At 39.9% G+C, this 23,600-nt stretch overlaps 1 long non-coding RNA gene across 2 annotated transcripts in view; it reads left to right on the top strand.

The window, feature by feature from the left end:
• LOC145983122 (uncharacterized) overlaps positions 1 to 23,600 on the top strand; it is a 63,319-nt gene that overhangs the window by 35,802 nt on the left and 3,917 nt on the right. The window contains exons 4-5 of one of the 2 annotated variants that reach the window (XR_014441223.1): positions 9,952 to 10,019; positions 11,778 to 11,860. This is a non-coding gene — a long non-coding RNA (uncharacterized LOC145983122). Of the gene's footprint in view, positions 1 to 9,951; positions 10,020 to 10,223; positions 10,301 to 11,777; positions 11,861 to 23,600 lie in introns of those variants that run through there. The other variant, XR_014441224.1, reaches the window with a different exon arrangement.

A 23,600-nucleotide genomic window follows, 5' to 3' on the forward strand; every position in this document is an offset into this window, starting at 1 on the left:
ATCTACACACCCTCTTCGCCGATCTATTTTCCAGTATGCCGCAACCGCATAGACGACATAGAGTTGGTGGTGACAAACGAGAAAGGAGACGTGGTGGATTTCGCAGGTGCAACGACCACTGCCATCGTGGAGATCAACGTATAATAAATAACACGCATAGTGAAAATGGAGCAAATCGAAAGTTACGAATTGCAATCTTTCCCTCCCAACCGTCGCACGTTCGCCAATCTCAACGAAGCGAACAGGGAGATCGAATACGACGTGGACGTAGGCGACGGGTTTGTTCATCCTCACAGAGCAGACCTCTACCTTCAATTCGACGTGGTGAAGAAGGAAAGCGGAGACGCGTTTCCACCCAATGCAAATTTGATACTCGTGGACAACTTCGTGCCTCACCTGTTCTCACAGGTGGAGGTGAGGAAACACAACACCGTCATAGACAGAATAGACTATCCAGGCATCACGTCGACGGCAGTGGGAACATTGAAATTATCCAAAACAGACGCAGCATACTACCAGGTGGGAGGATTCGAAGCGGGGGCCAAAATATCGACTAGAAGTCACACGGTGCTTTTTCCCATGCGTCTGCTGCCGGGATTCTTCTCGGACTACAAGGAGATCATGTGGAAGGGAGGACTGAGGATCACGTTTCGAAGAGCGGCCAACGACAACGACGCACTGATGCGATACACCAACTTGAACGCCGACGGCACGCCGATAGCCAACACATTACCTGAAGCGGCCAAGTGCGTCATCCGGAGCATGGAATTGAGATTGCCGATCGTGGAATACGAAACAAACTACGCCCTCAAGTACAAAGCGGAGATCTTGAAGAGTCCGCAGGTACCGATTCACTTTCACGGTTACCAGTGCGTGCAGAAGATGGCGTCGGGAAGTCACATGGAATTCGACGTGACAACGCAGTTCAACAACATACAGTTCGACATGCCAGATTTCGTCGTGGTGCTCTTTCAAACCGGTCGCGATAACAACCAGGAAAAAGATTCCAGCAAATTCGACGACTGCAAGATCAAGAACGTTTATCTGAAGAATGGACGCAACGAAGTCTTCCCGCGCGAGAATTACAACCTCGACATGACCAAAAACGATTACCTCAAACTTTACGAAGCTTACACTTCTTTCAAACGCGTGACCGAGGGAAGCATGGACATGTACTACACGCCCAGCGAATTCAAAACCCGCAGACCCGTGTTCGTCATCAACACATCTAAGAGAAAGCAGGTGGTGGTCAACGATCGAACCAACATCAAGGTCGTCTGCGAGTTCCACGAAGCCTTGCCCGAGGACACCGTGTGCAGCGTCATCCTGATTGCAGAGAAGTCCTTCGTCCACGACGTGAAGAACGAGAGGGTCACAGAGCAGTTTTAACATATTTAACATCTTTTCTTGCACAAATAAGAAATTTTTTGTACTAGCACAATCAGTTACAATAGCACCATACAAATTTCACTAGTTCAGATCAGTTACAAATGTCAATTTCATCAGTTATCAGTTACAATATCTTTTTTTTGCACTATAGCACAAGAGACAAATCAGAAAATTTGCACAAAAAAAATTTGTTGTTGTTTTTTTACACGAGAAAATTAACAATAATTTTTTTTCTTTTTTATCGTTTCAGATGCTGTCGAACATCAAAAACACATACACACACACTAGAAAAAAAGCATGCAACTTTATTTGTAACACACACACATACATTCTCCACCTTCATCAAAAAAATATTATAATAAACATAATTATTTTTATCTATATCTCACAATAAAACTCTATATCCAAAAATATTACAACATCAAAATAACACTAGAGTCGTTAGTACACGTTGCATGCATTACGGAGGTCCTCTGTAGGGTTTCATGGAAGTTTGAGAAAAAAAAAAACACGTGAAACTCTACAGAGGTGCGGTTATCTACAACCGCAGCCGTTAGAACCTTTTACTTTTTTTGGTTGGGCACCACGCACCCTGGCGAGGTTATAGGGGCCAGGCATCATAAAAAAAAACAATAATTATTTATTTGTTTGTTTGCCTCACAATACGAAAAATAATAAGAGGCACCAGCGCGCGCACGTGTGTATAGCACATCGTGTTTCCCCCGAGAGAGGTTTACAAAGGTCCCGATATACATTGGCGCCCGGGACTTGGAAATAATGCGTATTCGCTCACCACTGTTGCCAGCTCTAGGTCTCTCTCTTTATCTTACAGCAATGTTGGCATCTCTATCTTTTTTTAGTTGCAGGTGGGTTGCCAACACACTCTAGTTAATAATGCTACATATTATACACACACACGCACACACATACTGTGTTGCCATCCATCCATCTCTCTCTCTTTTACGGCAGTGTGTGTTTGTTGCCGGTTCTCCTTGCCCAGTGTATGTATGTTACGCCAGTATATAAATTGGCTAAGCCCTTGCCAAGTAAAAAACCTGTAGGTAAATATTAGCAACATTGTCGGTTGTTTAACTTTTCCCCCTCTCTCTCTCTCTCCTCTCTCTTTTTTTTTTTTTGTAAAAAGCTATGGCAAAAGTACCAGTAGGTTGGCAACACTGCTTTATGCACTGTAAGGCAGACCTCAAGCAGTGTTGTCAGCTCCTTGCTTTAGGTTAGGTTAGACCAAAATAAAAACCTTGGTGATTTTTTCGAGTAAAGTGTTGGCAACACTGCGAGCACACAAGTGCCAGCTCCTTGCTTTAGGTTAGATTAGACCAAAAAAACCTTGGTGATTTTTTCAAGTAAGGTATTGGTCACACTGCGAGAAAATAGAGCTTATGCCTTACAAGAGCAGACCATTAAAGCGAGCCTCAAGCAGTGTTGCCAGCTCCTTGCTTTAGGTTAGGTTAGACCCAAAAAAAACCTTGGTGATTTTTTCAAGTAAGAAGCTGGCAACACTGCGAGAAAATGGGGCTCATGCCTTACGAGAGAAATCCATTAAGGCGAGCCCCACGGAGCCCCATTTTCGGTTGGTGAACCGGCACGCCTCTACTACTTTTACGACTGTCAGTATGTAAAGATACTTGCCAATAAGCGTTTCCTAGGTCCAGCGAGGTGAAGAATTTGCAGCCTAAAAATGAAGTTAACAGATCATTAATCTTCATTGGCGTAAGTTGCATGAGTTTAACGTGTTGATTGACCTTTTTCAAATCCACACATAATCGTATCCCACCATTTGGTTTAGGAACCACCAGTAAAGGCGAACGATATTCGGACTGTGAAAGCTCAATCACCCCCCATGCCAACATTTGGTTCAAATGATCCCTAACCTTATCCCGGTAAGCGTAAGGAATAGGGTAATTCCTCGCCACAATTGGTTCGACAGTGTCCAATTCCATCCGATGTTCATACTCTCTACATAATCCCGGTATGTCAGTAAACATCTGTTCAAAGGCGCTTAACATGTCTATGAATCGAGAATTTAAATTTTCTTCTAAGTTCAGCGAACCCTTCACTTTGTGCGTGAAAGACGACTGTTCATTTGCTGAAAGATCTATATTCATTGAAACGTTCATCAAAGACAAGTCCGGTCCCAAAGAATCTACTTCTCTAAGAGGTGTGAACTTCAAAAGTGCTTTACCATTTGGAGTATGATAAAAGAAAGCATCTACGTCAAAGTTTAGTTCACCGTGTACCCCATATATCACATCTAAACCTAGCAAAACGGGTACATTTAGTTTTTTCACCACTAGAAACTGTACATAATAATCATGTCCTCCCAAATTGATCATCAACTTCGTGATTCCTTCAACAGATTTAGACCTCGAACCAGTATAATCTACTAATTTAATATATATATTTAATCAAAGACGAAATCGATTTCCAAGTGTTAAATTCGAGGAGCGACACCTCGGCACCACTATCACAGAGAGCATTAAAAACTTTACCTAATATGGCAATTTTAATCATAGCAGACGTATGTCGTTGGTAACCCACATTAACAGGTATAGTTGAATTCATTGCATCAAGAAAATCACTCTCCTCTCCCCACGTATCATTTATATTTACAAACTGTATAGCAGGAAATTTTACCTCACCCTCACCCCCTGCCCGTCGGTAAGAGCTCCTCTCCGGTTTTCCGAACTTGGACATTCCCTGGATGGCTCGTCCATCGCATGCATCTCAGCTTCAACTATGATTTGAGAACCAGGCTCGGAAACCCCTTGTCCTAACTTTCTTAAAATTCCCCTTTTCCTAAGGAAATTGAGAACCCGAGACATTCCTTCTCTGTTCCAATGTACTCGATCAACTTTTCCCCGCGAAGGATTTCCCAAATATTCTTCATAAAGGTCATATCGAATTTCACCTGAGCTATCAAAAAACAAAGAAGAGATATCGTGTACTTTGACATTTCTTGCATCATGAAACGAGGCTATGAAATCATTAATCCCTTTCCATTTGTGCCAGACATTGGAACTTTTGTTACGCATAATACGTGCTATGGGAGGTAGGGTCAACCAATTGATCTCCTTTGTTATTCCTTTCAACAATTCCAGCGTCTCCGACAAGTTGCGCTTTATAGTTTCTTCCGTCTGAAAGTTAAGTATATCGTTCGTACCTATCATGACTATCACTGAGTCAGCCAATTTTGAGCACGACTTTAACCTGCCGTTTAATTGCTCGGTAGTTTGTCCACTGACTGTTAATCCTATCCTGCGATTTCCTTGTTCATCGAAATTGAACTGATAATTACCAAACTTCTGAGCTACTCTGAGTAACATACTGTCGCCGATTAATTGTTTCCCTTCTAACAACGGTTGAATAGCACTTGTCTGTTGTTCTGCTTCCTTACTTCTTTGAGGTAACGCAGACGCAACCCTATTAACTGGAGGTTTATTCATGCCTAAACCCACATCACCTCCTACGATGTGAGTTGGTCTCCGTTTCCCAACAAGGAATCTTCGGCTGAATCTCTATTGTACTGAAAACGTCGTTTCGAATTGGGACTGAAATTTGTGTTCTTTCTAACGCTAGTGGGTGAAGTCTTTAAAGTCTGAGCCCCTGGTTTACCCTTCACCTCAGAGCCTTGAGCCGCGGCGATCGTGACTTTGTTTACCCCAGCTTTAAAGCTTTTGCCCTTTTGAAGCGGAGCTAGATCTCGCTTCATGGGTAAATCTCTTAACGATTCAAAATTTTCTATAGCATGCGTGGCATCTGCAAATGACGAGATGTCTTGCATAACGAAGTGCTCTCTTAATTTATATGGCAAGAGTGAGCCTAATTGAGCAACAATATGGGACTCTTCCGCCTTAGGTTGTATTGAACGTAGCAACTTGAAGTTCTTAGAAAAATACTGTAATACACTTTCCTCAGAGGTTTTCTGGTAAGGAGAGTTCAAGATTTTGGCAAGACAAGTACTACGCCATCTAGAACTTTCGTAATGGCTTATGAATTCCAATTTAAATGCATCATAAGAAACCAACTGAGCCTTTCTCTCTGAAAACCAGAGCTTCGCACTTTCGGTCAATAGTTTGGGAACATATTTAATGTAATGTGCTTGATCAATTCCATATAACTCCAAAAGTTCCTCTACCTTTTCCAGGAATTCGGTTGGAGTTACATTCGTGATCAAGCCATTGAATTTCGGGAACTTTACTAAGTCCTGAGGCTTTATGCTATATGCTTTCACAGGAGCAACACCATGAACAGCATTAAAATCAGATTGTTCCTTCTTCCCTTCATTCACTCCCTTCGGATCATCATCTTTTTCCCCAAACCCACACATTTTAGATCTTCTGTGCCTGGTTTTTAGGTAACCCTTCTTACTTATCGCTGAATTAACTCTCCAAGATTTCTCAGCATCAGTCGATGACTCTGCACTAGAAACACAATAGCCCGCAAATGGTTTCCGCATTATACCTGACTTCACATTCCCTGCATCCGAATTGTCTGTGGAAGTGGCCTTATCCAAACGACCCACCCCAGTGATTTCAGTTACCGAGGGATCAACACTTTTACCCTTAACCGGTTTTTCTCCACTATTTTGCATTTCAAATACCTTACGAGGACTCCCCTGCTCCCAGTTGGCCATAACTCTGCTAACTCTATCCATAGAATTTTCGAGAGACTTTAGTGTTACCATAACTTCTGGCGGCAGAGTATTCACAACCGAAGTTTCCGACCCTAGGTGCTGAGAAGAAACATGCACAACCGGTTGAGAGGATGATTGAGACTCCCTCTTTACCACTACCACTTCACTATCACTGATCGACTTTCCTAATTGATAATCCTTAGAAACTCGATTGGAGTCCTGACTTCTACCTGCAATCTTAACCAAAACCTTTTCAACAATTTGCCCTTCCAAAGATCTAAGGTGACATTCGCTATCAGTTTTAATTTGTTCCAACGATTTCTGCACACCCTGTACTTCCGAATCTAACCTACGTGCCAATTCATCATACTTCCGGTCTAACCCTTCAGCTCTACTCATGCATTCTAATCTGTATTGAGATACTGTCAAAGTGAGATCATGAAGACCCTCACTTGTTTTGACCACATCTTGTTGCAAGTCTAAGATACATTTGCTGGTATCACTGAGGTCTGACTGAAGTTTCCCCATCAACCTACTAGTGTGAGCGGTAAGTTCAGACTTCAGCAATTTGTTACTGTCATCCAATTCTGACTTCAGCAATTGGTTACTGTCATTTAATTCTGACTTCAGCAATTGGTTACTGTCATTTAATTCTGACTTCAGCAACTCAATGCTTGCTTTTGACGCTTGGAACCGTTGATCATTCCTTTCATCACTCGCTTGGAACCGTTGATCATTCCTTTCATCACTCTGCTTGATAAAGGCGAACAAGGAATCTAATGTAACCGGTTCCTGCTCCGTTGCCATTATTAATATTAGCTTTAACAACAGCAATTAACCAACTAAAGATTAACCTACTTGAAACCCAACAAAAAATTCAATAACGCAGCCCCTCTGCACTTGAGTCTCATAATCTTGCGACGGACTAAATAAGATTAGATTAAATTTATTAGTTTAAACCCAGCAGCAACGACTCAATAATTGAGTCTCATCAATCTTGCGACGAGCTACATGACCTTCGTTTAAACTTCTATGAGTGAACAAAAATGTGTTCAAACTATTTTTAGGTTTAAACTAAGCTCCAACTACTCAACAACTGAGATTCAACAATCTTAAGACGTGCTAATGTCGTTAGTTCGAATTGTTTGTTTCGCGGAAATTTGCCTGGTAACGCCGGTGACGCGCGCAGCGCACTGCGAAAGAAATTTTTATACCTTTAGGTTTCAAATGGTAATACTTGATTTACAACTAACAATAACCACTTTCCATAGTAACAACACTAACCCAATTTACACATGCGAAATTCCCCCCCTCTGTGGAAGAATTAATCATTAAGGCATATACACAAACAACGAAATATGAATGAAAGAAATGTTGAAGAACGCAAATAGAAACACAAGAAACAATGAACTTATTTATTGAGTTGAAAATAACAAATGTTTCCGGTTTATGAGAGCATTATCAATCAGTCCTTATTAAACTATGAGACGTGAAACAACTATCGATACGTGATTGAAAAAATTACCATTTATGGTCATTAGGCCTACACGTTTTATGTTATATAAAATGGGTTACAAAAGTCTATATTATTTCCTAAAATTGACGTAAAACCAATCTGGGAACATGCTACTCATTTATTTTAGCATGTTTTGTACGTTTCTCGAACGAGAATAGTTCGTTTTATGTGTGCACACAACTTTATTCAGACATGGCGTCGATGGCCATTTTGTAATTAACGCATGGTTTGTAGCGAGTACTAGTACTGTGTCAAATAAGTTCCAACACACGCGAGATAGCTATCTCTTAAACGAACTTTGCTTATCCGTAGGTACCACGATTTGCGAGAATTTTCTTCTTCTCAAAGTCACTTAAGGAAATTTAGTTCCCTTACCTTGTGTCTCGGGAACGAAGAATCCAGCATGCACGAGTCCACTCCTTACCTCTCTGGGAACCGAGAGCTCGACTCACTTCCAACGTTTTATCTGCGTTGTATTTTTACTCCATGCTTTTATCCACCGTTTTATCCTAACAGCAGATGTCAGATTCGTCCAGAAACCACTGGAAACAATTACAATTCCTTCAATCGTCGTGACATAACTTTCTTCACTCCATTTTTCTTTACCGGAAGTCCCTTTTCGATCACCGCGCACCCCTATCGATAACTACCATTCTTTTTCGCAGAGCACAATTGTCTTTACCAAACAACAATTTACATGATTTAGAACTCACACGTTAACAAATATGTGTATGCGTTAAAGAACCTATTATAATGCTTATTAAGATAAACTTTTTGCTGTTAATTAACCAATGGCATCTAGACCAAAACGCTGTATATTTTATTATTTTGCGCCATAACTGCGAATTGCCCATGCGTGCAGTGACCGACACATCAAAATGTCCTTGTGCATAAGGAAACCGCGAGAAAATCGGATATCAAACAAAGGAATTTACAATTTACATGCGCACAACGGTCAGAGCCATCTAGCGATTATTCGCGTAAGTACTAAAGCAACAAAGTTTTGATATTGCATAGGCATTCCACCTATCGTGAATTCTCTGCACTAGACGAGTTCATCGTCTTAGGACGCGAGTTGGGCTACTTTACCCCAGCAAACACACACGAAACTCAAATTTCTAGAATACCTTATGACAGCTCGTCATAAGTGTTATTTTTTCGTATTCAATATTTGCACATATAACCATGAACTCACAAGGCCATGCCACTTTGAAACAGAAAAGTGTGTTTATATGTGCAGAAATGTGAACAAGAAAAGCCCAATATTTAGTTAAGTGTAGCTTAACACACTAATTCCCTTGCACTAGAGAAATTTACACTAAACATCCCTCCATCTAAAAATTTCCAGTAAAAAGGAATTTGTTCATTGTGTGCTAAGAAGTGTTTTCAGCAAGTTCTAAATGTGTGAAATATACTATAAATGATCAAAAATAATTAATAATTTCTAGAATGCACTTTACAGACTTGCAGAATATTTAATATTGACAATATTCCTTTCTATCACTTTTTCAAGAATTTCAACACTTCTGAAGCACGTTAAATGTGAAGTGCTTCAAGAGAGTTTGAAAAGTGAAATATTTTTTACAGTGGAGAAATGTATTGGAACTTTTCCCTTGCAGGTATGCAACCCCATGAGCAAGAAAAGGAAAAAAAAGACGCATTTGAATGTGTCACTCTACACACTAAAAGTGCATCAAATTTTTTGACTCCAACGACACGTTTTGGTGCATCAAACGAAATATCCACTTTAATGTGTCATTTGACACATTTATTTTGATGCATTTAGGTGCATCTTTCAGTTTGATGCATTTTAGTGAATCATTTGACACATTTATTTTGATGCATTTAGGTGGATTTTTCGGTTTAATGCATTTTTAATGTGTCATTGGAGTCAAAAAAATAATGCACTTTTGTGTGTCAATTGACACACTTTGAGTTCTGTGTGTACATTATTCAGGAGCTCATTGAAAACTTAAGGGCAGACCAGACGCTCTTAAGAAATTCCATGGCATGTCACATAGTAGCTACTGTCTTTGGATCTGATATAAATTTACTTTCGTTTTACTAAAGTATCGACTTCCAAAAAATAAATGAACGAATCAGTGATAATAATATTCATTTTATAGTTTTTGATTGCATTTGTTTAATCATTGTGTTTATTTTTCGCCAATTCTTAAATCAATAACCCTTAACGTAGGTCACTTATAACAAACAGAAATTCTTCTAGGGGAAGAGAGAGCAACCACCAAAAATAATTTTGAAAGCAATTAATTTCTAGAAAAACACAGATCTAAAACGCAACAACATGTTCACAATGATTGCATAAACTTCATATATTTCAAAACGGGTTGGCTTATCCTGTAAAGTTATTAATGAAATGTGTACTGTTTTTCAGGTAAACCTGTTATTACTGAGATGCGAATAATTATATATCAGGTGGCAGAAATTGACGAAATTCATCGGGTGAGTATATTAAAATCCCAAAATTAGTATAAGATATTTTATAATATAGATTTTCCTTCAATAGGTTAGGTGCGTGTGTGTGCGTGCGTGAATACGCACATTCACGCACGCGCCGCGTGTGTATGTATGTATGTATGTATGTATGTATGTATATATATACACAAATATACGTTTTATGCATATATGTGTTCTTTTTTATTTCAGAACATTAAACTGAATTTGTACTTTGCTTTGGAATGGAAAGATTACGATGTAAGCATTAAGGAAGATATAATTGTGCTAAGAACGGATCAAGTTAATCAAATATGGAAACCGTTTATTCATGTTTCAAATATGGAGTCAATGGTACCAAGAGCAGGAATGACAGGAGTTATGTACGCCTCAAACGACCACACAATTAGATCCTTTTATGGGTAAATACGTGTATTGGTAATTTCAATAAATGCCTTAAATTTCCGTGATTCCCCACCTTGCTCCGTTACTTACATTCATGGCGAGTTGGTATCTCTTATAGTTAAGTGCACCATAAGGCGTTTTATTCACTGGATGTTCATAAATGATCATGTTTATCATTACATAATTGAAGCATCATCACACATGCGACCTATTCAAGCACCACCAGGTTCCTCAGCATCAGTTTGGCAACCTGCACCTTTCAAAAGACCAGTTCCAGTGGACACTGCTCACCAGATAGCACACCGCGTCACTGAAACAGAACAGAGCAGTTCACCCTTCTCGCAACAGCTGCAAGATGGAACCAATCCTAACACCAATAAATTATTCGCAATCAGAACGACAATCAACAACCTTAAGAGTTGAGTTCAGGCCATACTCCTTACCAGCATTCTCGTTGCCTCAGGGGAAAGTATAGAACTGTAATGGTACTTTACACCTATGCTTCTAAATCACAGATTTCCACATTAGTTAATCACAAAATTCATAGATAATTCTTACTTATATATATATTTATTTATTTCATCTATAACAGAGCTTTGGCTCTAATTACAATAGGCTTGCATAGGTTAAAACAATTCAGAAATTACAATTTCGACAATACAAAACAAAATATGCGGAAAGAAAGAGAAAGCATAACTACACTAATCATTGCATAAAGAAAAGTAGCACAAATTTTATACAAAACATAAATCTAAAAATGATATTTACAGAAGTATAGCAACATACATATCTATATGCAGACATTCATAACTATACATATACTATATATAACTATATATATTTACAAACATACTGTATAATAGGATTACAATGAAGCCAGCCTTAAACAATATTATCGAAATGTATTTAGAGTAGTATACTGAGTTTAAAAATAAAAATATTTGGAAGTAAAATTAGACAAATTGCAAGAGAGTACATGAGTGCATACAATGAGCAAGGTAGAATAAAGAACAACAAGGAGTTATGTGTCACTTGTATAGTTTGTTGAAAGAAAAACCGAAGAATGAAGATTATTTGGTTGTGGATCCTACTGCACATAGAATTTGTTGTTCATGAGATGAAAATGAAAACTTAAACACGAACAAAATGTATCTGTATTGAGAGAGGTCTGAGAAAATTAATTGAGTTCAGAATTTATAGACTTTAGACTTGCAAATTTAGAGGACACACAGAACAGCGCTTTGCTGGGATTGGGTTTGAGTTTGGATTGTGCACAGCTGCAATTTTATAATACTAAGTTCTTTTACTTGTACTAGAGAATACATCATAAACGTGTTTCTTAAACATTTCTTTCTCTTTCAGATGCATGCTCGTTATTCCTTGCCCGTTTGATTTTACATCATACCCTTTCGACATTCAAGCGTGTGACGTCAATTTGACAATGAGTATGTCATTTATTACATTGATTCTTTTATTAATGTGCAATTCTGTGTATGTATGACCAAGGGGAAAATTAATAATTAAATCACTTTTCGGTCATACGTTCAAATGTTATCATTTTAATAATCCTTTGTTTGCCCCGTTTTCGACTTTGGGTTTTTTTTATATTCAGATATCAATATATTTCCTCTTTCAACTCTTGAATTTTAACACTGTTATCTTTCTGATAATACATACTTTCATAATTAGGACCACCGCTTTATGTTATGATTCTCTAAATGGCGTCATTTAAAAAAAAAATAGATGTGTGATCAACATGCTTTCAGGGCGCCCGGAGACGATTTTCTAAGTAAAGTCAAAATTTCAATTTGTGTGCTTACTTGGGGGTACGAAATGAAGAATGCAGATACTAGAAAGTAAGAGACATAAAGGAAGCCAGACAGAGAGCGAGATAAACAGAAAAACTGAAGCAAACATGAGATAGTGAGAGACAAATAGAGAGAGCCGGAGGGAGAGGAGAAGAGGAGAATGTGACAGATGAGACAGAAAATGAAAGAAAGAGAAAGGAAAAAAATATAGAGCCCAGAGACTGAAAAAGTGAAAGTGACAAAGGAAACTGGGAAGATGGAAAATCAGGGACGTCGTTAGGGGGGCACGCGGGGGCACTGGCCCTGACAAACGTCCACGTGGACCCGGGAAACTGTTCTGTATTTGCTGGAAATTTTACTTTGATGACAAATATTGCAAAATAATTCTTCAGTAAATTTTGCTTGCAGTTTGAAACACTTGTTCAATTTTTAGTAGCACGAATCCAAACAAGACATTTCTTTCTAATTTCCCTGTTTCTTGCTTGTTGAACACAAACAGCTGTATTGGGAGGGGATGCAGTTAATAGTCTTGTGGTCCGCCCCGGTCAAGGAAGTCTGAGACCTATTGAAAATGCACTTTTCCTCCCTGCTGCACACCAAATCCAGGATCCCCCCAAAATCCGCACTTTCTCTTCATCTGGCCCTGCATGGGCGCCGAAAGGACGACACAAACAGGAAGATTTAGGTACAGGTTGCTCGAACTTTCTGGGTTAATTATTTTATTGTTCAGAAAAAATATCCCCATGCGTTTCAAATTCCAAGAACAGAATCCTATTGCTTGTCCCTTTTTCGTCGCGTGAATGAATGACATAGCGGTTCTTCTCCCATGCACTCAACCCTCCTGCTAATGACCTGCTCTGCAAAGGAGGGGAGAGGCCACTTTCTGAAAATTCGGAGAAACATCGAAGCGGTCGGTTCATCTGTTGATTTGGTGGACAGTTGATATCTGTCAGATAGTTTGAAGTACGATTTGAGGTCCGAGCGGTGGTAAACTTCTGTAAACGCAAGAAGATAGCAACACGAAGTGTTTGTGAACCGTTTTCCTACATCTCGAGTAAAATGTCGAATGAGAAGCTGCCAGATTGTCTTCCTCTGGAAACAATGGATCAGGATCGACTGATCGATCAAATATCCAACATATTGGCATTCTAAAAGAGAGTCCGACTACCACACAAGATCCTGGGTTCGACTCCCAGGTGGTTGATTTCATGTATAATGAAGAATAAACCACGTTTCAATTAAGGAAGGAACTAGGTATGTAGCAATTGTTTTTACAGCCGTCTGCATGCTCTATAAATATTATGTTACAAAAATTTGTTTATCTTTCTGACTTTCTGTGATTTTCCTTCATTTTGTGGAAAAATAAATTTACACTTTCACTTACATTTGGCAACACTGCATGAACAACACTGCACCCCGTTTGTTGTTTCTATGTTTAAAAATATCTACTTGGACAGGGCTAACATTTGGTGTATGACTTATGTATGTACAGGTTTCGGTTACAAAGTAACGCCACTCTTAATTCCCAGTTGCGCCGTTCGTGGGACACCCTGTATTTGTTGTGCAGTGGTTAACAAGGTGCATTACGATGCCAGGGGTCCTGGGTTCGAATCCCGAACTGGGCGTGTGTTCTTTATGATGGTCCGCTCATCAATTTCACATCACTCATTTTCATCTTCATCTTCACGATTAGCCAAAAGGTGTCAGAAAAGCGAAGTAAAATAAACTAAATCAATCATTTATATATTTTTATATTAAACCTCTTTTCTACCTCTTGGGTTAAATGCGACGATGAGGATGAATGATGAGCTGAAGGAATGGCGATGGGACAGACATGATACAACCATACCTGTCCAACGTCAGAACCTTGGACCTCTGGTTTCGTAGCGTGTTATACTCAGTTGAATTCTTAGGAAGTAAAACTGTAAAAGTAGGGTGAAAAGAAGCAAAATTGTACGATGCATAAAAAGCCATGTTTAGTTCTTCAAAAACCTTCCAATTATCAATTCGGTGTTTTAAGTCCACTGTATGCACAGTAAGGGTAATCGGGGATCCGAACCACTAGTATGTGCCTCCACCGGGTATCGAACCCAGGACCTCTTGATTGAAAGGCTACTAGGTGATATTTCATAAGCAAATGGAACAAACTATCCTGTTCACTCTTGGACAAGAACTGACTTTCTTCAACCTTTTCCCTAATTTTATCTTCACTGGCACTCCACTTATCCAACACAGCGACGTTGACTCTGGCTTCCTTGCCTCCCTCGTAATCTATATTAACAGTGAGCGGAGTGCAGCTACTTTGCAGTGTCAACTCGTTCTCCAACAAACAGATATTGGCTCCATAGGGCTTTAGAAACGGCATGCCCAGTAAAACATCAACACCTAACTTCTTTATCACAAATACTTCAGTGTTCAACTCCTGGTCTCTAAGTTTAATGCTAATATTCCTCCTCCCACAAATCCTTATCCGATTCGATCCGGTTACTCCAACTATTCGAATTTCTGGATCCTTCTGTAGTTTCATTCCCCTGTACTTCTCAAGTAGTTCCATCCAAATGTCGAAATTTAACAACGAATCCTCACTCCCAGTGTCGAGTAAGCAAACGACAGGAATGTCTGCAACTTGAGCTTTAACTTTGGGCGTACTATGGAAAGTAGTTAATTCAACAGACCTCTTAATCCCTTCTTCCACAGCTTTCTCTTCTATTTTGGTCAAGGAGTAACTGTAATGGATTTCGTAGCCCTGTTAAAAGTTTCGCCATTGAATACTAATCGTTCCTTACTACTTCCTTGCCCAAGCGGAACGAAACTTAAGCAAGATTCCCATTTAAACCTTGGTTACTGGGAACTACTGGAGCGCTCCAATAGAACTGACGAGTCTGATCAACAGCTTGTTGTTGCTCAAAGGTCCTCGGAAACTCTGATTCATATGTCTGAGATCCTGAAGTAACGAATTGCCGGTTAGGAGAATTATAGGCTCTTCTTCGACTTTCTCTTCTTGCCGCTTTCTTTCTTCTTCTGCTTTCTCTTCTTGTCGCTTTCTTCTTTCTTCGGCTTTCTCTTCTTGTCGCTTTCTTTCTTCTTCGACTTTCTCTTCTTGTCGCTTTCTTTCTCCTTCTGCTTTCTCTTCTTGTCGCTTTCTTTCTTCTTCTGCTTTCTCTTCTCGTCGTTTTATTTCTTCTTCGGCTTTCTCTTCTTGCCGCTTTCTTTCTTCTTCTGCTTTCTCTCCTCTTAATATACTCTTGCCACCTGTTCTCTTCAGCGATTTTTTTAGCTTTCTCTTCCGCCTTCCGAGCTTTCACCTCTGCAGCCTTTTCTATTTGACGTTTCCTTTCTTCTTCTACTCTCTCTTCACGTCGCTTTCTTTCTTCTTCTGCTTTCTCTTCACGTCGCTTTCTTTCTTCTTCTGCTTTTTCTTCACGTCGCTTTCTCTCTTCTGCGGCTTTTTCTTTCTTTCTTTTCTTTTCTTCCATTTCGGACCAAACTGTCAACCACGGAGGAAGTTCAATAGCAGGTTCCTTATTCTCATCTTCATTGCCCTGACAACCTTTACACCGGCATCTAAATTTTGCCCTTCCACGGATTCAGCCTCAAAGTCACAAACGAAGTGCTTCCACTGGCTGCAGGAAATGCACCTAAATGCCCCCTTATCTTCATCTTGATAGGAGCAACAATCAAGGTGCAAAATTCCGTGATCCTCTACAATCGTCGGCAATGAATTGCTTTTAGACTTTCTTGTTGCCATCTCGATGTTTCGTAATTTCAGAAGAACCACCGGATATATACTTCGAGCCCTAAACGTTGCAGCGCCACTTGTCACGATCCGCCCTGGATCGTACTTGGTTTTATGGGTCGATTGAGCCTCGGCTTCACGCTCAGTATCTTTTCGGGGCTTGAGTCTCCTCGGCTCAAGGTTCGGGTTAATCCGGCTGCTTCAGTCCTCGATGTAAGGTCCCTCGAAATTCTGGGTGAAAGGTTCTCAATCTACTTATAGATCTTTACCAAGATTCTACAAGCAATCGACAATCCTTCTTCCCACTAGGTTCTGTCGATATCCAGTAAAGTATCCAACTTCCTTTTCTCTTTTCAGCCTCTGACCAGAGAACCGAAAATTAATCCGTGACCACAGAATAAGAAAAGGTGTACCCTGACCAGGGTTACAAACGTTGACTACTAAACAGTCTATCGGCCGATCCCGAATTCCGGTATATCTCAAGACAATCACAACTCTCTCAATTATATCTCCTGACCAGGAGCATAGAACAGGGAGAATATAAGCCTTCTGACCAGAAGAGCTAAGTAACTGTCCTAAGGTAATCCCAGAATGAACTAATTCCTAATAACGAAGTGGAACTAAACGCAGAAGTTCGAGCGTTGAAAGAAAAGACGGTTACGCGAGTTCCGAATTTATCAAAAGTTCGAATACAAAGGCCACGGGCCACCGAGCTTCGCTGCTTATATAGCATTTCTCGGTGCCGTGAAGGATTTACCAACTTTTATCTTAACATCAATTTTACATTACAATAAAATACAAATTAATTAAATATCAATGAGGAACATAATTAGCTACATGTAAAAACTACTATTTTTACCCTTTTGTGAATAATAAATATGCAATAGAATTTTAATTGTTACACTCAGCATTTAATTTGACCAGGGAGTATGGCTTCTTCCAACTCCCTCTCTCCCTGCAACGGCCACGCGATATGACAACAAAGAAAAAGAAAGAAAATTTACAACGTCAAAATGTTAAGCAAAAATTATTTATATACAGGTTTTGTCTTGCGCGGGCATAACTTTCTTTTACGTTAACATAACCAAATTCTGAATACACTGTCTTGCAGTAAAATAATCAGGGATTATTCTGATATAAATCTAATTATTGTCCGCCAAGGAACGGGACAGATATAGCGTGGGAAAGACAGCATAATCTTTCGTCTTTTCCCTGTGACAACGTTTTCATAAGGTTGAGTCTGCCTGGCTCTTACACAATAGCGTTAGCTTTCTTGCATTGTTGTCACCGATAATGAACTTCCAGCTCAGCTTGCTGGCAGAAAGAAACAAACTCTTGGAACTTATATTTAACATCAGGATGTATAGTTTATATACGAGGTGTGTTCCACATTCCTTGGTAATTAACCATTAACATATAAAGTTTTAAGTACAAAAAAAAGAAAAATATTAAGTTTATATACATATTTGTAACGTGGACACTGCTACACGTTACACACTGTTGCCAATACTTGTAAACCTGGTTCCAGCACTTTATGTCTAAAACCACGGAAAAGGGTTTTAGCTACTTCTCAATTTTCTTCCAGCAAATTTACAAATCTAAAGACTAATAACATTGTTCAGCCATTAGTTAATGAGTTCATTCTGTATTAGGTTCCCGATTAATGGCTGTGTATTTCGTAAGAGTATATCCGTAGACTGTTGGGGGTCACAGAAGAAAATGATGTTTCTTTCCAATTTATTGATTGATTGAGTTGGTGTTTTAAGTCCACATTATACACAGTAAGGCTATACGGGACTGGTTCTACAGTGTAAAGTGGGATCCAAACCACTATGAGCATCCACCGGGTATCGAACCCGGAACACCTTGATTACAAGGCGACGATGCTACCTTGCGCCACCGAGGAGTCCCTTGCTCCTTTTCTTTCCAAGACTATATATATATATATACATACATACATATATAATATATGTATACAGTATAGGCCTATATGGTGTATAAATAGTTTGTTAATTTATAATAGTTTGATAGAAAATATCTTACGTTTGGGCCCCCGCAAACTGATCAACCTAGCTACGTCCATGTGGAAAATCAATAAATAAAGAAACGATAGAGTAAGAGAGAAAAGATAAATAAAGAAGAGGCAATCAGACAGAGAAAAACTCGAAGGAAAGAGAGAGCAAAAATAAAGAAGCAACCGTGAGAAGAGGAATCTATGAACTGGAGATAGATATCCAAAAAAGGGGAAGAGAAATTCAATAAAAGAAACCAGAGGAAGTGAAATAGAAGGAGACCTCAAGTAGTATAATAAGAGAGTTGTACATCTTATATAATTTTCATGCATATCATAATTTTGTCTAGCACGTGACTTCAAGTTTGTGTACGAATCAAAAACATGCTTCGAAACCAATTACAATATTGTTATTGTTAGAGTTTATAGAGAAAAAAAGATTAATTTGGTTTATTTTACTTCGTTTTTTGACACATTTAGCTAATCGCGAAGATGAGAATAAATGATACGATGAATCTGATGAAGGAACACTCACATGCCACGCTGGGATTCTAAAGCGAGATTCCTGGCTTTGTAGCGCGCTGTGCTAACTACGCCTCAACGAAGGTCTGCAGGAAGAAGAAAATCTGAATTAACGCTAGTTTACACTTACTCAGTAGATGGGGCAGATACTGGAGCGAGTTGCTCGAGTAGGTATAAATGAGAGTTTCACAATAACCATTTGGTGAAGGTGTTACTCAATTGTAAGGTGCATTCTGATTGGCTGAAAATTTGGCAGGAGGGCGTGGATAATAGATCAGATATAATAAACTATCCTGATTGTTCAGAAAGTACGTGAAGGTGGGTGTAGCCCAGGAACGGCTCTTCAATAAGAACTGGAGAGCTGCAGAACCACCATATTTTTTATCAAAATTATTTACTTATTTTGTATTTCCTCTTTAGATATGCGATCATTGATTGTACGCACCAGACTACCCAGTTACCTCCCTCGCTTTGTTTTCGTCTTTGAGTGCTGGAACCGTCGGGTCAATATCCTCTCCGTGTATATGAGGTTTTCCCCGCGCTTTAGCCTGTTCTCATTGCTTTGCATAAAGTGACGTTGAGCTGCATGGCTTGCAGAACGAAGAAGGGTTGCCAACAGCTAGGAAATGAACATTTCTATTTTAGGTGCAAAATAAAATAATTTCTACGACCTACTTTTTCTATCCACATTCATCGTCGTGATAGACTCAATAGGTAGAAAAGCGAAGTAAAATTACCAAACTAGAAACTAGACGAATCGCCGATTTGTTTATTTAATTCGGTCATTGTTCAAGCGACGCAATACTAATTCCAGAAAGAACGATATTGTTCTAGGAGAGCCATGACAACCCTCTGCCCGAGCCTCTCCCCTCCTGTTGAGTAGAAATTGTGAAAAATTGAAACTTTCTCTTCATTTACCACAGTATTTGAGTGCGAAGCCGAGGGTAGAGTGTTTATGAATTCCGTGTCTTTTCTGTGCGAATATTTGGATATAAATGCGTGTGCGTGTATTGCTTGAATGTTTTGTGTAGGTGGATTTGTAAATAGTGTGTGTTGTGATCTGTTTGTTTTGTGTGTTTAGTTCAAGAACAATGAATATAGTGAAGCATTTGCTCGAGCACGGCTCTACGTCTCGTATCTTTTCAAGATGAACTTATACTAAAAGAGCAAGGCAGGCCTCTGCTGATCTGACAATCGACGTGGCCAGTACCAGTCAAGGTAAATCATATGTAAGGCACTTTAATAGGGGTATATATGAAAGAAATGGAGTTCATTTACAAACGATAAGGTTATTTTTCTCACGAGCCGCGATTGGTGTAGCCCATATTGAGTTGGATGTCCTGGTTGGTTGTCGAGGGCGGTCCTATGATACCATTAAACACTCTGATTGGCCGGAGAAAAAAGAATGGCGTCTAAGAGAGTGAGAGGAACACGTCACGATTCTAAGTGGTTGGAAAATATTTCACCCCATTCATCCCGAGGAATCATGCTTCAAAGAACATTTCGTTGAAGCTCACTTCCGGTCGTCATTTTGAAAATCTCCAATCCGAGACCAAGCGAGTATAACGTACATCGACTCAACTCACGAAGGAAGACGTGTGTCAGCGAGCTCCGAAGTGCAGTGAAGCGTGACAAGATGGGGAATTCTCTTGTGCAGTGGCGTTGTGCCATAGGATTGAGGAATGCAGGAGCTAAGAAGTGGTTGGTGTTAGTGATGAACGTGCGGAACAGCTCAAATGCAACCAGCATGTTTTTCGTGGGCATTGTCGTTGCGATTGCCTTGATTATCTCTGGTGTCGAGCAAAATCCTGGACCTTATACAATGGAGGACATTGCGACAAAATTGGATTCTATTGACAACAAGCTAGACAAGGTGACTGAAACAACAGCAATGGCCCAGAGCGATATTAAGCGGCTAATAACAGAAATAAATTGCCTCAAAAACGAAAATGCGGAGTTGAAAACTAAACTACAGTTCTGCGAACTTAAATTGGATGACTTGGAAAACCGGTCAAGAAGGGACAATTTAATTTTCCGCGGTTTTAGTGAAACGTCCGGAGAATCTTGGGACTGTTCTGAACGGCTCGTGAGAGACGCTTTGTGGAACATTCTGGATATCGACACGTCTGACTACGACATAGCGAGGGCGCACAGACTGGGATCGGGACACAACAGACCCATCATTGTAAAGTTTTCAAATTACAAATTAAAAGAGACCGTTCTTGCTCGTGCGCGCTTCTTTCGTGGAACTGGTATCCGCGTCTCCGGCGACTACTCGAGACGTGTTCGCGATATCCGCAGCGAGTTGTGGAAATACATGAAAGAAGCCAGAGAAAACAATCTCCATGCAACAATGAGGTACGACAAACTTTACATCGAGGGTAAAATATATACGTTGAGCGATCTGGATGCTAACGGACTGCCGCCTGTGACCACGGAAGAGGTGCACCAAAACACGGAAGTGAATCCAAATGCTTCACCTACTGTGGAGTGTAGCGAAGTGCCTTTTTCTTCGAGTGGAGTGAAGGAACCTCTACGCTCCGATCATCCATCCACCCACACCCTTCGATCGCCTAAGGAACCGTCGACGTCGAAGGCCCCGGCCGGCGCTGAACTCCCCGTCTCCTCCTCCCGACCCCCTCAAGAACCAGGCTACAGAAATAGAAAATCCTACAGCGAGGTGACCAACCACCCCAAAACAAAATCATCCATGCGGAACGGAAGTTCGAAGCCCGCGACGGAGACAACGAGCAGCACATCGAAGCCTCCCCCTCCCAGAAATGTAAACGGTCACCAACACCCGAGGCGTTCCCAAAGGACCCCGACTGCCAGGAACCAGGAAAGCAGGTAGGATCTGTGGAATCCGGAGAAGGAAGACGTCGTGCAGCTACGTAGTGAGGTAAGATTAGAAAGTGACGTCATCTCTACACATTCCCAACCAAGTAATGCTCATAACTATTTGACGTTCTATTATCAAAATGTTCGCAGTTTGAGAAACAAGAGTAGGCCTTTTCATGAGAACGTACTGAGTCGCAATCTGGACGTAGTGTGTGTTAATGAAACGTGGCTAACGTCGTCTCACCTGAGTTCCGAATACTTTGATTCCCGGTACACTGTATACAGATGTGATCGAAGCCGTGACCTTAGTGGCAAAGTGAGTGGAGGTGGTGCACTTGTGGCTGTAAGAAACGACCATTCGTCCTTTTTGGTGGGTGAACCGATGCAACAGCCTGACTCCATCTTAGTTAAAGTACTGCTTAACAAGAAATTTCCTCTCTATATTGGTGTTGTGTACTTCCCCCCCAAATCAACTAAGGCATTATATGACGCATTTTACGACTTTGTTGAAACCCATACTAAGCCAGGTGATAAAATACTATTCTGTGGTGACTTTAATTTACCCGAAATTACAAGTGTAAACGCTGATTTATTAAGTCTTACGCCAGTGTGTCAAGATCTACAACTTTTTATGTCTTACCATGCTCTCAGAAACGTAAACAATATTCAAAATGTAAACAATAGGTTACTTGACCTTATATTAACGAATGTTAGTAATGTAGATGTAAGCAGAGAGTTGCACCCTCTCCTACCGGAAGACACACATCACCCCTCAATAATAACTGAGATCCAATGCCTTTCCGTAAAATCAAATAAAAAGTCAAACCAAAACATTTCCACATACAACTTTAAGAAAGCAGACTACTCAAAACTCTTCAGTTTAGTTTCAGAAACGGATTGGACGCCAGTAAATAGCGCCGTTAACGTAAATGAAGCTGCCGATATTTTCTACAGATTAATTTATGGCATATTTGATCAATGCATTCCCCTTAAAAAACTACAGAACTCAGCATATCCTTGCTGGTTTACGCCTGCTATAGTGAAAAGAATTAAAGTTAAAGCTTACCATAGGTTAAAATGGAAGAAAAGTATTACAAACAAAGAATATCATCGAGAAAAATTTCTTCAGCTTCGCGCACAGGTTAAGAAAGACATAACTGTAGCTTACACTAATTACATAAAACAGTCTGAAGACCAGATAAGTGTGGACCCTTCTCGATTCTGGTCCTATATCAAAAGTAAAAAGTCCCATCAAAACTGCGAGGCTATTAAAGTCGGCGCAGACATATTAACAGACGAAAATGACATCGCGGATGCCTTTGCAATTTACTTTCATTCTGTGTACGCAGCCGAAAGAGCTAAATATGACGTAAATAATCTGAAAATAAAAATTGCTAACGAACAACTTGATATTTTCACTTTGCGCAACATCCGCGTAAGCGAAGTAGAAGCTGCCATCAAGAATTTGAAATCCAAATCAACGACCGGCCCTGACAACATACCACCATATATAGTTAAAGGATGTTGCGATATTTTAAAATATCCCTTGCTGCAAATTTTTAACCTTTCTCTCGATACCAATACTTTTCCTTCAAGGTGGAAAACATCGTCCGTCTGTCCTATCCCCAAGTCTCACCAAAGATCAAGCTTAGAAAATTATAGACCGATAGCAATCCTTTCTAGTCTTGCTAAAATATTTGAACAAATTATTTACAAGAGGATGTTAGCACACGTCAATCCAGTTATCTCTCCTTATCAGCATGGATTTACTCCAAAGAGGTCTACCGTAACAAACTTAGCTAACTTTACCCATTACGCATGCAATGTACTAGATAACACAGGACAAGTCGATGCAATATACACCGATTTTACTAAGGCATTTGACAAAATTGATCATGATATATTACTACAGAAAATTGCTTCATTCAATATTTCACTTAATACTTTAAATTTCTTTGCTTCATATTTAGCCGATCGAACGCAAACTGTTGTCAGCATCAAAAGTCGCCCCTTCACACCACATTCTGGTGTTCCCCAAGGGTCCAATCTTGGACCGCTTTTGTTTTTATTACTTATCAACGACTTACCCAATTGCATACAAAATTCTCAAAAGTTGCTTTTCGCCGACGATCTTAAGCTTTTCTACGAAATAACTACCTCTGAAGACTGTTTAAAACTGCAGGAAGATGTAGACAGAGTGGTCTCTTGGTGTGAAAGTAACAAGTTGGATCTTAACCCAACAAAATGCAGCGTAGTCACTTACACAAAAC

This window comes from Lepisma saccharinum, unplaced genomic scaffold (genome assembly GCF_977018435.1).
Source record: "Lepisma saccharinum unplaced genomic scaffold, izLepSacc3.1 HAP1_SCAFFOLD_671, whole genome shotgun sequence".
In the NCBI taxonomy this organism is placed as follows: Eukaryota; Metazoa; Arthropoda; class Insecta; order Zygentoma; family Lepismatidae; genus Lepisma; species Lepisma saccharinum.